The sequence below is a fragment of the Aphelocoma coerulescens genome, chromosome 8 (genome assembly GCF_041296385.1).
Source record: "Aphelocoma coerulescens isolate FSJ_1873_10779 chromosome 8, UR_Acoe_1.0, whole genome shotgun sequence".
NCBI lineage: Eukaryota > Metazoa > Chordata > Aves > Passeriformes > Corvidae > Aphelocoma > Aphelocoma coerulescens.
Genome location: NC_091022.1, coordinates 21,951,627 through 21,968,585, shown reverse-complemented (window position 1 = coordinate 21,968,585; position 16,959 = coordinate 21,951,627).

The window sequence follows — 16,959 nt, the reverse complement described above, 5'->3', positions numbered from 1 at the left end:
AAACTTACCAAAAAGAATGATATTTTATTTCCAGAGCTCAGTCAATGGAGCATATTTTGTCTTTACCTCTCAGTTCATAAAGACCTCATCTTGCTCTAAAATATTTGCTAGAAATCAAGGGTTAATCCTCTGCTTAGCATGCTGACGGGGGAGAAAACTGCTTTATATCTCCTTTTTTTCCCCTTCATCTAGAGTTTGGCTGGAGGTTCCTTATTTCAAAGAGAATTTACTTTTGCTAAACCCCTACATCTCTATGCTTTCTACAGTGAAATGAAAACTACATTTTTTTAGTATTTGTTTTGCATACTTTCCAATAACTGAGGGGGAAAAGGCTACCTAACACATATTTGAATAGAAAATGCTGCTCAGGGAATAGACTAAAATCCAGCTCTTTGTTTGAAGGGAAGAGAAGTTGTTCTGATGTTACTAAACACTTCAAAGTAAACAGCTACTGTTCTATTAACTTTTTTTAGAAGTGTGGGATTGTTTTGTGCCTCTAAATCATGCAGTTTCATTAAAGAGAAGATAATTGACAATAAAAGCAGGGGTAGAGTGTGTATTCTGATCTTAAATGCTACTTAAGTGACATAAGATCAGAAGAAAACTGCATTGCCTACTTAGCAGGCTGGAAGCTGCTCTTATTTTCTATCAAACAAGATTTTCAAAAATCACTTTACATCTTATAAGCAGTATGCAGGCTTAATTGTTTCCTTATGCTCCATTCTGCAAATATACTGAACAATAACAGTCAATTAGCTATCGGTGTGCCAGATTGGTTCTTAATGTGGAATGCCTGCTGTGTCTTAATTTTTGCCTTGAACAGGTATTTTCACAGAGCTAATTCATAATATCTTACAGTCTCAGTATAATCCCAACTATATAATTTGATACTAAGTCCCACAACTGCCTCTTGGAGCTCTTTTGCCAAGGGGTTCCTTCGTAACCTGTCAGGGAATATGACGTGCACCTGGAAATGTGCAGATGCCAGTGTGAGACAAGTCATGTGGAATGCCTGAAGGATGTAATAAATATTGCATGCAATGCAAATTGTGTTGACAGAGATATCTGAGGGAGGGTGAAATTCTTATCTTGCTGTTTGAAGGACTTTGTATGGAAATGAACCAGTGGTAGTGCTGTAGGAATTGCCATATTGCATCAGAACATCGGGTTTGATTTCTTGCCCTCAGCAATGCCTACTGTTTTATAATCTGGTTATTCAGAGAATGAAGGACTACCCTTCTACAAATATACCAATCTAAGTCACTCAGAAAGCAGCTATACTTGTTCAGGGATGAGGGGTAGACTCCTTGTTGATTTTTTCTTTTGCAAGCCATGACCTTCTTCCCTGAAAGATGAGAGTACAGTATCCTCAAAACACGTACACATTGACACAGCTACAACAGGTCCAATTACTGCACTTTAAAACAAACAAAAAAATTCTGCAAATATTTTGTGTCCAGATTCTTTAACTACAATTGGTAGAACTTTTAACCTAATCTATGTTATCTGGTATTTTCCCTGTACACCAACTGAGGAAAAGCATAAATTTCTCACCACATTTCTTTTTCAAGTGCATCAGTTAAAACTGTTAAGTTGCTTAATGTGACTGGTGTTTAGAAAGACATGCATTTTCTTGAGTTTAACTGGTCTTCTCTTGAGTTGCAGCTGCAGTCTGAGCTACTGGGTAAGGTGGATCAGGCTTATAGGGACTGCAACTGGGAGCCTGGATGCACAGAATAAACTGAGTTATCTTCATTCTGGTCAGACATAACCACTGTTTAGACATTTACTTATATTTCACGGTAAGCAAGTGTAGTCTCAATGTATTTTATCAGTTTGCTCATTAGCTCCTCTGCAAAGTGTGACTGTTATGAGTAAATGCCATTAAACATCCCCTGTAGGCCTCAATGGGAGCTTTGCACAAGGGTTTGCATGCAGCTTTATGATCCCCCATAAACATTAACCACATGCAAACTTTAATGGCACTACTATGAAGTTCTCCTTTATCCTAGAGAAACCTGTTAATTCTAAGTATCTTTATTTATGTTTATTTTCTAATTATTCCTCTTCCTTCAATTTCTTACGAGGAACATTGAGGACATGTAGGACCTACAGTCCATTCTATTCAAATGTGTGTCAAAGCATATGAGAAGCTATATACAAATTTGTGTATATATATTTCAGAGACTATCAGAATATAGTTTTTTTTTTCTTGCAGTTTTCACTAACAGCCAGAGAAAATACAGAAAGATGTGAAACTTAGGGCACACAAAATGCAACTCCACTTAAATTCATATCAAGATCACTTCCTGTTCAGCAAAGCTTGCTCAGCCAGCCACAGAAAAAACAAGAAGACAGATACCCAACCTGCCTTTATTTTCAGTGCTCGAATCTTGTGCATTTCATCCTCAAGGTTCAACAGTGTGTTTACAATAAAGCTTTATCTGGATTTGTATTATTGAAAGCCTGTCCTGGAGAGAAGCTCACAACACATTACCACAGAAATCACCCCTGGCAGTGGAACCTTAAATGCTGCTTAATTGCATAAGTATAGGCAAAACTAAAGGCATCTACAGGCTGCAGCAGGGGTGGCTTAAAATAACATATTCACAAATTGCTCAGCTCTGGTAACAACTGATAACAAGCATTAATGCATAACACAGCAAAGAAATCATATACATTTATATCCATCTCCTCTCTACAAAGAACCATAATTGTTGTTCTTTCAAAATGTGTTACTGCAATGTATGACACTTGGCATTGGTGGGATGAGATAAACTATTTAATTGGTGTTTTAGCATACTAGCAATGTACTTATCAGAGTATTTGGCATTCAGTGACTAGGGAGGCATGAAAGACTATCTTTCCTGAAGAACTAGAAAATGGCATCTCCTTTCCACTTGCTGTCCTCTAAGCCTCTTCTGAATATCCTATTTACGTTGTGGAATCGCCTTGTTTTTCTCTGTGTCCAGTCTCCAAAGGGAAGCTTATCTTGGAGTTGTTCTCCCAGGTTAAATACATTGCCTCCATCTATTTCTCTAGCCAGCTGAAAGCCTCCACTTATCTAAAGCATTTGAGGCTGTATTAACTTGTGATTTTTCTTCCTCTGCAGTACATTGCCTGCATTCAGAAGGCAACTGCAATCAGGGTGGCTTTGGGAGTTTACTACTTGAAAGATTTATGGTGGGGGTCACACTGAAAGAAAAGAAAAAATAAAAGAGAAGAGAAAAGAAAAGCTTCATTTCCAATGATTCTCACAGGCTCTGGGAGCATCCTACTTTCCAGATGTGTATATTTCAACTTTTTTTATTAAGTGATAGGACAGGTGGAGACACTTTTGTCTTAAAAATATTGGATGAGCTACAAAGGAGTTCTCTCTCCCTGTTTTATGTTTTACATCCAACAGAATGAGGGGGTTTTTTACTGCTACATCCTGGTGTGGTCCAGTTTACTCAGACTCTCCCTGCATTTCCGGAAGCAGAAAAAATTGATCACAACAGAGAAATAGTAGCAGGGCACAGGTGAAGGAATTATCTACTGTTATATGGTCTTGAGGAAAAGGAAGGGTAAAAGAAAAGTTAAAAAGAGGGTCAGCAGTGAATCTTTCCAGCCTGACAAAATAGTCTGAAATACTCTGCTTCATTTATACACGTTTGTGGAGATCACTGATCCAATCCAGAGCCTGTAGTTTGACACAACTGGGAATGTGCTAATTTACAAACTCAAAGCACTTGTAACATTTTGCTGGTGTTTAATATGCATGTACTCAATTCTTCTGTGGTTACCAAAAATACCAAGCTTTAGTCACATTTTCTTCTTGGTTGGAAAGGGGAAAGAGTAGAGAGTGACATGGATTTAGTATTTAACTATATATTGAGTATCACTAGGATCATCTTGATAGAGCTGTAGCTGTCAGTAGGTGAGGCAATTACTAAATGAGGGCATAGAAATACCCTCAAATCAAGATTCTGCAACAAACTGTCATATTTATGGATACTAGAGAGAATATATTTTGTAGTAAAATATGATTTATAATATTTATGCAGATTTGGAAATTGCTGAACAGCTGGACAGAAAGGTTACAGGGCTGTGTATGTGGGTGTTTGCTTGTGCTTTATCTTGTGCAGGAATACAAGAATTCCTACACCAACCACTTGCAGAGATGGGTTCTACCAGGTGGAGAACATATTAGCCTTCCCTTAGGTACATCCATCAAGCATCTGTCCCACAGTCACCTTAAAAACTCCTCCCTGAAATGCTACTGCAACACTTATTATTTTTTTTATTCTCTACAGACATTTCTTACCCCCAGATTCTTAGAGTGCTAAGTTTTATGCCTTTCTGAGGAGTGGGACACAGATCAGATTATTTTGTTGGCTTCAACTTGTTTTCCCAAAATGCTTGATTCTTACTGACAGTCATTGTCTTCCATAGTTTCATCCTACTGGTAGTCTTTTTGTGCCTTGGGATAATCTTTAAATCAAAGAGCCTGGTGTTTTGATGTGCTGATCTCCTACCATTCCACTTGGCTGCAGCTGGCATTGTGAGCACTCAGCACTACTGTAAATTAGCCTCCAAGTGTGTAACTGGTAGCATGTGTTCTTTGTAAGCACTGGCTCACTTGAGCTGAGCTGCTGCTTTAGTAGCTTTGAACTTCCTTAGGTCACTGAAGCACAACAATTCATTTCCTGTTGGAGTTTGTGATTGCATGGGAAAATCTTTACCTTGTGAGAAACAAAGGGAAAGGAAGTACTGGGTTTGTGTTCCTCTATGTTGTACCCTTCCCTTTCTGTTTTCCTCTTGTTAACCCCAGGTTAGTGACCTGGAGGGTAAAAACTAGGTAACTGTTAGACAGAAGAAGAAAAATATTTTGTTTTAAACTCTGTTTGCATGATGTCATGCTCTGCTCGCTGGTATCCATACAGGCTTATTGAATTTTAAGTCACCAGGACTAGCTGGACTTGTAATCTTCATCCTGTGTTGTCCTAACAATTTTCCTAACATGTCCCATTAGGTAAATCACCACCACATGACCTGCAACCTAAGGCTGACAAAGACACTTTCTAAATAATGTCTTAAATGTGTAACTGCTTATATGAACAAAAATCAATGACTTTCTGCAGTGGACAGACCTAACCCATCAAGACTGTATCTGCAGTTCTGTGGTCACACAGTTTTCAACTTATTTAACCTCTCCATCTCTAGAGCTGAGCTTCCTGAGCCAGACATGCAAGATTCCCAGGGAAGCTAAAAGCTTGCTTTGAGAAATCTCTTCTTTGCTATTTAAAACACTGAACTTTTGCCTCTACTCAGGCTGGAAGGTGGAGGTAGTCACGGGCGCTGGCTGCAGCTACGTGTGCTTGTTCCTAGAGCATAGCAATGCATTACCAGCCTGCCTAATGTTCTCCTCAGCAAAGGCTGCTCATGAGCTGTGCCAGCTAAGCCCATTTGTCTGCCTGTCTCACCTATATTCCCTTGTAATCCAGCTCCATTGTTTCTGCGGGAGTCAGTTGTTTTGACATGCTACATAATTGCAGTATTTCACTCACATAGCACAGAAGATGTCAGCTAATGGGATTTCACATTCTTTCAGTAAGGTGTTACTGAAACCACGGCAAAATGGCTGTGGGGCAACTGTTTGTAGCTATATAAAAGAGATGCTGGGATGCACAATAGCTGCATGATTGCCTGCTTAGCATTCACCAACATAATTCATCCTGACAACAACTTTGTCCCATGGCCAAGGCAGGTTAAATGATGTTGCAAACACTGCTCAGAGAGAGAGATGGCACTGTAGTCCTCTAGCTGGGACTGCTAGTAAGGACAAACCCTGTGTAGAAGCTGGAGGAAGAAAAGCAACGTTTAATTGCCAATCCATCCTTTGTATTTATCTATTTCACCTGGGAGCCGTGCCATCTAATGGAACCAAGATATTTTCAGACTGGAATAAAACCAGCATGGACACGAATAGCTAAAAGGTGGGTTGAGGTTCCAACACCATAGAAACATATTAGAAAAAAAATGTTTCATTTCTGCCCCCTCTTAGTCTCCCCAAACATCCTTTATTTGCACTAGAAGAGCTTTCCATTATAGTATTATGTGGTCCGTGATTATCTGTTGAAAGAAAAAGCTACAAAACACTCAAGTCACAATCTAAAATCAATGCACCAAGTACAGTGGTCATGCTATTTCTTGTTCTCCATGACTGTTTGTGGTAGTAAATGATAAAAACATCTGTGCTTTTTGCCTCCCACATCCTTCCCTTATGCAGTCAAGTTTCCAACTCTGCGGATCTGGGAAACAGTTTGTATGTAAGAATTTGGGAGAGATTCTCTGACATAGCAGATACAACTGGCACGAAGTGAGAAAAAAAGATATTGTTGATTTTTCCATTTATATTTTGGCTATTCAATTGATCAAAAGAAGGGAAGTTGGGGACTACTTGATTGTATGACTGACTCTACAGTGATTTACTCTGGGTGGCTTTGTGGTTAAGAACAGCATTCATCGCTGCAAATGCAGCTCCACATGTGCCAGCCCTGAGTAGTGCCTGCCCTTTCTCTCTGCAGGAGGAACTGAGGAGCTTTGCTTAATCTGTCCTGAACAACTTTATAGAGGATGTTTTCCCAATGTGGTTGAAGTGTCTTTCCAGAGAGACACGTGAGGGAGGGAGGTGGTGGCCTTGCCAGGTGCAGCAAAATTGTCTTTACTAAACTTGGACAGTTTATGAACTAGAAGAGTTTCTCATGGTCTCTGTAAGTAAGTGGTCAGCTGATGCAATATCAGCATAGTTGGATTACCTAAATTAGATCCCAATTGTCCACCTTGGTTTTATAGCATCTACTTTAAAAATAAATTAAATGTGAAATGAGATACCAAGCAGAGTCCCAGCAGCAAGCTACAAGTGGGGATCAATTTGAACTATATAATCTAATATGAAGGAAAGAAGAAGCCAATACATACAGAGTGCACCTGGGAAAGGAAGTAAAAATAACCTGACTGGAGAAAGTGAAACAAATGAGCTGTCTGTGCCAGTCAGATTAACTCTAACTGGAGTTGGGAAATTATAGTTTTCACAGAATTAAGACCTAGCGTTGCACAGAGTTAGTTGTCTGACTTTGGTTGTAGTAAATGAGTTATGTGCCTAAATACCTTTGAAAACCTGGTCCTTAAAATGCTCAAACGTGTACAGCTGTCACAGAATTGTAAACCTCCCGTAGTTACTAAAGAAGTGAGCAGGTAGGACAGGACAAATACGTTGGCTTTGCAAAACAGCTGCAGAGCAGAAGCTCTGACTGTGACAGTCACAGCTGCCCCACATTTACCCAGTAAGGGTGAGGTGGTTTATTTGCTGCTAAATGCTTCCCCAGCAGGTTGATCTCCATGGCTGATGTAGCTGTAACCCAGAGGAGGGAGCTGCTTTCTACGCTGGCAGCTTCTCATTCAGGGCTTGCACTCAGGAGGCTAAGTTGAGTGTTGTGCTGGGTAAGTGCGGAAGGAGTAGGATGTGCTGATTAAAGCTGGTTTGCAAATGAAGCTGGGTTGGTGAGGTGTTTCTGGGAGTGTTTTTTACTTGAAACATTGCATGTGCAGTGCTGGCTTTCTACTATTAACACTTTTCAGAATATCTTCACTTGTGTGGGCTTTGCTGTCTCTCAAGCAGGCCTAGAGTTTCATATGTGTGTTCAGGATAGTACATGTATGTTGTATTTATTTCCCTTTTTTTGAATTATTTTTTCTTTGTATTAGAAATCCTTTCACTTTGTTTTAAATCATTTAATGTGGATCTTGAAGTGTCATGAGGATTAGCTTAAATATTTTTAATGTGCTTGCTTTGAAGATGTAGAATACTATTCAAGTGCTAAGATTTAGATATGGGCTGTGAAGAAAGTGCTGCTGATTGAATTTTTAGAGGCAGCATGTTAGATAACGCTGAGTTTGTTATTTAAAGGTAAAATGAAAGCCATGGAGAACTGCAAAGGATGAATAGTAGAGAAAATGTCTTAATGACTGTGTAGAAAACAATATGTCTTTCTTTTATGGATGCTTAAAAACCTTTAGGGTTTGATATGGATTAGAATGCTTAAGGGATTGTGATGGGAATGGCAGTCAAAGCCTATCTTGCATTGTTATGGATGACAGATATAATCAATGCTTTATAGATTTTTTGTTGTTTTAAATTTTGATCCATGTATGCAAAATCAATAGAATAAAGACACAAGAGCTTTACTAAGTGCACTACACCCCCCGAGGACAAGGAAATACAGATGACCAGGTGTTAGATGGGAGGGTTATAATTTTTCCTCCAAATCGAATACCATTCTGTAGAAAAATATGGCACAGATGTGAAGAGGTTAAAGTTTTCTGCTAAATATGCTGTCAGTACTCCAGGGGAAAAAAAAAAAAATCACAGTTTAATTCCAGTTTTCTTCAGGGGGTACAAGTAAATAGATTGTGGTGTTGCATTCTATGCAGCAGATATAAAACCCATGTGGCAAATTTTCTTTCATTAATAAAAAATTATAATGGAAAATTAATAATATATGTGCAAAGGATTGATGTGCTTCTAGTTTTTCTCTCTAAACAGAGAACATTTTAAAGTCTGCCTGAAAAATAGTATTAATGACTCTTTTGCAGAATATGCAATAAACATTTAAAGTGTTTCCTCTGTTAGCATCTTCTGCAGCCATGTTTCAGAAGGTTAAAACCTTCAAGTATGAAATACTGCCTTCTGTTTTGAGCAGGTGGTTTTTTTGTTTTGTTTTCTCCCATCCAAGAACTGAGAATATTTTTGACTAATTGGAAATGAGTTTTTGTGTTCCCCAAGCAAACTGTAATATAAATTATTTGCATAGCCTTATTCTTACTGTGTATCATTTGCTATTGTGTGTTCTCAGGAAGACAGTACTCCTTGGATGTGCTGGAACATTTCCAAACAGCCTAAGCGGTAGCTTATATCAGTTTGATTCTGTGATTTAATAAATCAGCATAAAGATGGAAGCAAATCTATCTTCTATTTGTTTCTGCAAGCAGCTTTGTTTCACATAACAGTGTTTTACCAAACTTCATCTGACATAGAATAATCCTTGTAACACATTCTGTGTAGGATGCTGGAAGGATGTTCTAAAAGAAAGAGAAAAATATGCTCTCAAAGGGACCAGCACTTCTAAAGAGAATGAAAGGCCAATGAATAGTTGTTTAGTATTTCTGTGGTCTGTCTTTACCTTTCTCCAGAGATTTTGCTAATATATTTTGACAGAATACAGCTGTCAGCACTGTAAAACATAGAATGCTTGTATCTTGCCAAAAACATGATGTCATAGTGCAGAAGCTATCAATAATAAGATGTATTTTCTATTTTACAGGGCTCCCTAAATAATGAAATGGAGTTAAAATCTAAATTCTTGATTCCCTGCAGGCCTAGGCAGAATTTAAGCGCTATTTTTGCTGGTTAGCTAAAGAAATTGATGCATTATGTGAGAGTGTGCTGGATTTTGAGAACTTGTAACTGAGGTAAGAGGGTTGCAGCATGAAAACATCCAGGAATGGCATCAGTGGATAGAGAGCCTTGTATTGGCCAGGAAAGCCAGGTAGCAAAATCAGAAGAACTATGTATATATTGGGTACTTGGTAAGTCAGCCTTGGACCTTTATGCTGTGTTGGATATTTTTCCTACAAGCAGGGGGCTCTGACTCCCTTTTGGTTCCACTGCAAGGTTTCAGTTTGAAGTTATGGGTCAATATAGCTGATCTAACTCGGTGTGCTCGGCACCTGGTGGGTAGGTGCACCCTTTATGAGACTTTGGCAAAGGAAAACTTTTGGAAAAGGTGTTCACTGTTGGAAGTCCTTTTTATATACTGCCAAAAAGCTTGTTCAGATGCTGCAGCAGCAACAAGAGGGTACTGTCATGGTAGATGGGCAGCAGTGAAACTGTGTGGAGGTTTTTTTCCAGGGTCTTGCCTGGCATTTACTACCTTAGTATTTGGCTGCTTCCCAGACATTAAGTGACTTGTGTGCAACATCCAGTGCTTTTCCAGCTGCAGCCAACAATAAAAGTTCCTATTGGAAGCAACTGGAGGAGGAGGTATTACTGCTCACGCTTCACTAGTGCATGTGGGTGACTTTTACATCCATCCTAGTTTAGCTTTCCAGGGTAAAGCAGGTAAGCTTCAAACTTGCTTGATAATTCAAAAACCCTCACCTGGAGATGGATGCCTTCACTGGTCTCCACTGGTAACCCTACCATGGCCAAGTTCAGCATGTGAGATGGAGATGCCCCCACAGAAGAACTCCTGAAGGTTGTTATGCTCTCTCTGAAGCTTTGCAGAGGTCTCATGTTCTGCAGCTGGCTATTACATAGGAAGTAGGCAGCAATAACACTTGCCCTTGTTTTTAGTGAAACAGATTTTTACCAAAAGACTTGTAAGTATCTACCCTTGGCAGTGTGTGACCACAGAAAGTGCTTGTATGAGATCTTCAAAGACATGGCTTATGAAGTTTTGTAGCAAGTTAAAGGCATCATTTTAGCAAAGGGTGGGGAGAGTCATTGAGTCAGTACAATGGAAGCATATTGATTTCTGCAATAATCACTGTCCCCATCCACCTTCATTCTGGAGACTAATATCAGTCAACTCAAGGCTGCTTAACCCCTCAAAACAACAGAAAAACAATAACTGATATAAAATACAATAATGAAATTAAGTAGTAGTGGAAGAAAAAGTGTTAGGGTTGTATCCAAGGCTTTGGTTTCAGATAAGTCACTTGATTACTGAGAAGTGTAAGAGCTAAAATAGGTGAAGGCTGTAATCTTTCCAAAGAAATAAATTCTGTCAAAAGCTTCCCTATGAGGTTCTGAGTGTTAAGCTTGGGGAAAGAAAATCTGGAATTAACTCAATTAGTTATATAAGCATATGTGACTATTCTTTTCCTACAGGGAATATGCTATAAATGGAGGCAATCCAGAATGGCTCAAGGGCTTTTTGGTTTGTTTTGCTTTTATCAGCTTGTAAGGATCACTTGTGAACTCATAGCTTCAGAGAACAATCACATGGAGGGTCTCTGGCAAACATTGGGAAGACAAATATGAAAATGGTCATCAATTACAGTCTATTTTTCATTTGGTCCTTAGAAGGACAGGAATTTTCAACTGATTTGAAATTTCACTCATCACGGTGTGTGAGGATCAGCTAAGATGAAAGAGACAGTATTTTTCTCAAAAAACCTTCCCAGGGAGGATCACGAAAAGATAATTAATTCTAAAGAACAAGAATTCCAGGGAGATAATTCACTTTTCTCATATGTATGTTATGATCTGCTGCCACAGCAGGACTGAGTGATATTGGGTATATAGTCCAAATGACACAGTAGATTAACTTAGGGGAATTTTGAAAAATTAAATGGAAAACAGATGGAGACAGTATGAATGTCTCCTTAGTGTGAGGACCCAGACTAGATTGTTACAAAGGGGTGGTACCTCCTTCCTGTGATCTTGCATCATGTTTGGCTAGTCAGGGACAGGAGTATTGCCATGATTTGTATCCCCCAATTCTGCAGAAAAGGCAGTCCTTCTTCAGAAGTGGAAGGATCCAATTTGAATCATGACTCTGACCATTGGAAGTTTATTTATTTTAATCACATGCATTTTTCTGTGGTTTATCTCCTAATAACTGTGAATACTTTAGTGGAAAACATTGGCTGTTTCCAACAGTTAATTGAAGTGTGAAATTCAGATAGATAAGCCCATTCTGTTATTTCATTCCAACAAGAAATAGTAAATTGGTTTTTGATCTGTATTCAACATGCTACTGGTATTTGCTCTAGGATGCCCAGTGTCTATTACTCCATTACTCTTCCTCTTGAGATTGATTTCAAAGCAAGACAAGACAGGCCCAGGTGATTCTGCTCACCTGAGTGTGTCCCTAACAGTTTTTGCTTTATAGTCTAACTAGATAACATGATGTGGTCCATGCCATTGAATGGCAATATTTTTAAAAATTATTTTTATGTTTGTTTGTTTTTTTAAATAATTTGGTTGGGCCACAAGTAACATAGCAAAATCTGATTCAATTTGTTATCTAGATTTGTGGAGCTATTTGAAAATGTAAAAATACACAATGTCTGGCTAAATCAGGCTGAGTTCAGATATTCTGTGCTATCAGAATGCTGCACTTGAGACTAGTGAAAAGGAAAGGAGAGCAGCAAGGTTAGAGAGGGCAACTTGGAAAGCTCTGACTCGGAAAAGTAATTCAATCTTCTCACCTGGTCACTGTTAAGTACAGGCCACGAATTGCACTGTTGTAGTTCTGAATGGCATTTAAGAACTGCAGTGAGCTGTTGTACCCAACCAAATACCATGAAGGGGAATGGAGGTCAGTGTATGTGCTTGGGTGCCTTTTGAATTTGTCGCTTTAAAGTGTACATTCTCTGCTGCATGCACGCTCCTAAGCAAAAGCATTCAGTGAGAACTGGTGGGTTCAATGCTAACACATTTATTCTCCTGTGTTATTTTGTTTCATTGCCCTTTGCTGGAATCTTGTCCAAAATGCACTACCTTTTCTCCCACAGCCGTGGTTTGCCTTTGAAGCCCCAGGAGGAAGACCATGGCTATAGAAATTTGAGCACTCTGTCTAACAGCACAGCATAACCCCATCACAAATAATCTGTCTTGGAGGTTGCTAGTGCGAGGCTCTACCATTGTTCTCATGCTCTATCATTGCTAGAGTGCTGTTTGACTACTAATTCTGTTTATTATACTTTTGGGAAGGTTTCTTCTCTCTTACTTTCCAAAACAAATCTAAGTGTTCCCTATTTAAATTCTTACTTCATTAGGTAACTAAGCCATTAAAGTCTGTGAGACAAATACCATAAACAATTTTGAGGTCTAGTGTGAAGAAATTGAAATGTGTTCACAGCCACAGAAAAGAGGCTAACTATATGAGGACTTTATATACAGATACACCCATAGACATACATGTGTTCACAAAACCAGACATATGTGTACCCCTGCTGGTGGCTAATTATGTTGTAGATCACTTAATAAAATCAACTTTTTGGGATCCTTCTCTTCTTCTGGGTTGCAGTGCTCATATAGGGATATCTGATGTGAAATTTCCTAATCCAAGGTGAAGACAGAAACCATTCTAGTATGTCATGACATGCACCTACAAATATTTCTTTTATATGATTCTCATCAGTATTCCAAATACCAAGATACTTTTAATTAAAAAAAAAAGGTTTATAGCATCTTTTCTCCCATAGTTCTTACTTCCTGCAGAACAATACTGGCTGAAGTGGAAAATACCCTTGTTTTTCTTTAAAATTAATAATTCTATTTATAACTGATTATTATTAGTACTATGTGCAAGAAACAGGAAGCAAGGATCCTGTTATGTGTGGGTATCATGGATAATCCCAAAGAATAATACTGCATGAAAACTGGAGTACACTTGAGGCTAAAGCAGAATAATCTCCTAATGGGGGTATTTCCTGCTGAAGACAAGTAGCTCTCCTGATGATAATATAATTAAGAGCTTTTTGTAATAACCAACCCTGCCAGCTATACACTTAGTGAAACTACTGACCTTTACACAAGAGGTACTTTGATGCCTGTGTAAGTAGTTGCCACCATTACTTGACTTGCTTCATGGTGCTGTGGAGGTAACCAGTTTGCAGCTCAGTCAGTGCTGCCTTTCAGCCATGTCTTGAACATTCAGTCACAAGTAATAGGCAACAGCACAGATTTGGCATAGAAAATGTTTAAATAACTTTTTCTTAGGAGAGAATTCTGTTCCAGCAGAGCAAAGATTCATTTGCATTTACCTCACAAAGATTCATTTGCATTTACCTCACTAAAAATGGAACAGTACTTACTGTGAAAGGGGTGGGTGACACGACCACCTAGTGGGGCTTGTTTTTTCAATGTGCAAATAATTTGCTTTTGGAATAAGATGTTCCAATACTGACGCTGCAGCCTGAAGTGAGAACTGAAAGAGCCAATATAAACCTGGGCTCAAAGAGATGTGGGTTGTTTTGGATTTTTTGTGATTTCATCACATGCAGCCACTATAGTTAGTGTCCTAAGTTCCTAAACTGTTTAAGAGCAGATCCTGACTTCTGTGAATTATTTTATAGCACGGTTAGGAACTTTCTGAGCAGTTCTTGGCATTTTCTTTCTCAGTGGACTAAATCATAATACTGTTTACTTGCATTTCAGCCACAATAAGGAAACTTTCTGACTAATCTTGGAATAGATGAATTTAGACCTTTCCTGTAAATAGATTCATGTTTTGTTTGAGAATATTTTCCAGTGATTTTTACACATCACTGAAAATTATTTTGTAGTTTTAGAAAGAAATTGCAAATGTGTACTAAACTTTTGAGAAAATGCCTCCTTGAAATAGTCAATAAATTAATACAGAAAATAATTTAAACTTTTAAGTATTTCAATTTTCCATCTGTGTCATGGTAACATCTGTGTGTTAACAGTGTTGTCTCATGGTCTTCTTTCTCTCAGGTTCTTCCTTGCAGACTTACAGAGTTTTGTTTTGCCTCATGAAAGTTTATTCACTATTTTTGTCAACTGTAGCAAGCAAACAGTTAAACAGAAATGTTGGCTTTTGTAGATTGCTTGCTCCCCAGCTGATATTATTTCCTCTAACAACTCCCTTCTCCCCTTGCTGTGTCAAAATTATTTTTTTCCATCTCTTCCTTATTTACCTGGGTATATGAATATGATGCTATGTGGGCATTCTCTAATACTATTCTAGTTTGGCCATGGTCAGCATCCTTGCTGCTGCTGTGAGCTGGCTTGGAGACAGGGAAGTAAGGATGATGGAGAGCAGGAGGGGGAAGATGGAGAGATATATGGGGAGAATACCACATATTTCTGCAGCTATTCTCAAGGAGAGACAGAATAGCATGACAAAACTCCAAAAGCTTTGTTCAAAGTACAGCAGAGCTCTTGTTTGATATATATTCAAAGCTAAATTCTCCTGCCCCTCCAGTGAACTTGCTTTGTGTAGCAGTGTGTGTTTTGACTGTGCAAAAGAAAAGCTCCAAGCGATGCAAATAATGGCCTTCTGACACCTGGGTAGAAATAAACTGGGCACGCTCTAGAAATGTAAATGTCACTAGAATCTCAAGTGGGTTTAAGAAACTACTTTGAAAATTCACAGATTTGCTCTCACTCAGCCAGGCCTTCTGTTGGGGAAGCTATGTTAAAGGAAGAGATTTTTCACTTGAGCAAAAAACAGTCTCAATTTCTGTTTGTGAAAACAGAATTAAACACAAATCTGCCAGCTCTTCACCCAGCCCTGATGTCAGTCTGTTGAACTATGCCAGTCAGTGGCCTGGTGCCTTTACCTTTCTAGTACAGAGCTGCTATCATCTTGGAGGAATTGCTGATGCTTTACTTTGTGGGATTTAAAAATAGTAACCAGGGGAAGGAGGGAAATGCTCTTGAAGTTGCAATAGGGTAATCTTCTGACTGTCATTTTTCTTTATCACCCCACCATCTATTAATTATTCCAAGACCTTTAGTCTCAACTGAAACCTAACTAATGTTACAGCCCTTTGACTATAGCAACAACAGCAAACTGCAAGGTTCACAGGAGAGTGTGACTGCAAAGCCTGATGCCCTTGATTTTTTCCAAAAGGGGAACTCTTTACTGGTTGTTATTATATTAGACTAAGATTTTTACAGGACCAGAGCAATGTGCAGTTCTCTTTATTCTTATCAGGAGAAGATACATAACTATTAAATTGCAAAACAAATTGTCCAAGAATTGGTGTTAGTGTTCTTATAATGTTAGTTATATCTCATCAAAATAGTGGGACTGTAAAGCATTGATAACAGAGCAAAGAATGTCAAAACTCTTATAGTGGAGAAACCAAATCTTAATGGAAGGAGTAGAGTTGGATTTCAGTATAGTTTGATTGGTTTTGTAACTCAGGCCACCTCTGAGCTATGAGTTTGAAAAGCTGTCCCTTCTTCCTCTCGCCCAACTTCTGAACCAGTTGCCTCTCAACTGTTTATGACTTCATCCAGCAGTCAGGTTTATTTCTTCCTTCTAATGAAAACCCTAAAAAGATTTTGATTTATACCAAGAAGGACATAAATATGGTCCTGGACAAAATTCTGTGGATCTGGCCATTTCTCCTGTGGCATCTGCTTCTGGAATGATAGTTCATTGAGGGAATTAAAGGAGATGATTAATCCAGCATAATAAAATCTCCCTCTATCCCAACTCCAAAGCTATGCAATTCTACTTCAGGAGCCTTTAACTGCAAAGGGCAACTTAATTTCAGATTAATAAAATGGAGGAACTCTGTGTTTGTAGATGGGTGTTGCATTTAGTGTCACACAAAAAAATCTAGGTCATCCATATACTCTGATACTTTCTGGTGTTAGCAGCAACCCTGTTCGTGCTCGAGTCCTGTTTGCATGTGAACCCCTGAATTTAAATTAAACCAGTCCTTAAAATCCTAAATGTACCTTGTCCTGACAGCTTGCTACCATGATTGTTACACAAAATGCCAAAACAGGTGTAAAGTAAATCTTAGCTACTAATGTGATGGTTTTTTTAGTCAATGAAATCTGGTGCTGCAGTTTCTCCAAATGCTGCTGTAAATTTTATTAAAATGGAAAGCCAGACACAGTAAATTTATCTCCAACTATAAAGTATTTTCTTTATCATGTACTGCAGCATTATGAAGACACAACTGAGCTATGGAAAGAATTATGTCACATCTTGATAGGAAAAATCCTAGAAGGCTTTGAAAACAATAAAAATGTTATAAAACTGTATTATGGTGTGCATAATAAATTACAAGCTATTTTTAAATTTGATGCTTTCTGGTGAACTAACAGCAATACTGTAGTTTTATTGAGATTACCACCAATTCTAGTAATATGTCTCTGGGGGAAAATGAAATGAGGACTGTTACCTACCTGAGGATGAC